The following is a 1,043-nucleotide window of genomic DNA, read 5'->3' as shown; positions in this document are numbered from 1 at the left end:
AGTCTGTGGTTGTGTCAGGAAGAGCGTCTGGCGGCAAAATAACTGCCAAGTCTTTGTGCAACTTAGATTGCTGTGGCGACGCCTGAAGTAGTTAGCAGCTGAAAGAAGAAAGAACAACGTGTTTTATAACTCTACTTTTATTTTAATTGCATTTTATTGTAGTTTATTGTAATCTGTACCCTGCATGTAGTGTGAGATGTAGGGCGCAGAGTGTCCAGCAGGGGGCAGCAGCGGCGCTCTGAGACTGGTCGAGCTGCTAACGAAGAAGAACGGCAGTCTGCGCATGCGCCTTGTGGGGTTCAGAAAGGAAACGTGAAGGTTAACGTCGGTTCGGTCCATTTCCTGAACCAGATGGATCTGTGAGCCGCAGACCTGCTTCACCTGACCCAGATCGAGCTGCAGGATCCGGTAGGTGACCGTCAGAACCGAACCGGTCCAGTGAGTCAGTGAAGAGAGAGTCCGGTTTTTCTCAAGAACAAAATGATGTGGACATTTAGAGGTGGCGGGTTCTTGAGAGGAGCCCAGAACCAGAACCGAGCTGAGTCTGACCCACAACCTACATGTTGCAGTTGAACATGTCTTCATTCAACCTTTGTTTGAGCAGCTTGTCCCACTGAGCCTCGGAGGAGACCTGATGAACAACAGGGGACAACCATAAAGAAAGTTCTAGATTGAGAAGAACAAATGAAAGAAACGGTCTTAAAAACATCTAGATTGTAAAGTCATGTCGAAAACTAAAAACATTAACGTCACAAAGCAGAAATATTTGCTCCTGCGAGGTGCTGGTTGACATCTTTAACTCCTCACTCACCCTGGAGACAGTTCCACCTGCCTGAAGACCACCACCATCATCCCAGTCCCAACGAGCTCCACAGTGACTGGTCTGAATGACTGCAGGCCAGAAACACTGGTCATGACCCACATGACAACAGCCATCAACATGTACGACTCATGATCGTCCACTGTTGTTGTTGTTGTTGTTGTTGTTGTTGTTGCTGTTGTTGTTGTTGCTGTTGTTGTTGTTGTTGTTGTTGCTGTTGTTG

General features: G+C 47.4%; 1 protein-coding gene across 1 annotated transcript in view; it reads left to right on the top strand.

The window, feature by feature from the left end:
* The first annotated feature begins 280 nt into the window (after positions 1-280).
* mrps33 (mitochondrial ribosomal protein S33) overlaps positions 281-1,043 on the top strand; it is a 28,458-nt gene continuing 27,695 nt past the window's right edge. The window contains exon 1 of the mRNA XM_037695978.1: positions 281-408. The gene's annotated coding sequence lies outside the window, so the exon portion shown is untranslated. The remainder of the gene's footprint in view (positions 409-1,043) is intronic.

This window comes from Nematolebias whitei, chromosome 22, assembly GCF_014905685.2.
Source record: "Nematolebias whitei isolate Nwh7 chromosome 22, NemWhi1, whole genome shotgun sequence".
NCBI classification, from domain to species: domain Eukaryota; kingdom Metazoa; phylum Chordata; class Actinopteri; order Cyprinodontiformes; family Rivulidae; genus Nematolebias; species Nematolebias whitei.
This window is presented reverse-complemented; position numbering and strand designations above follow the sequence as displayed.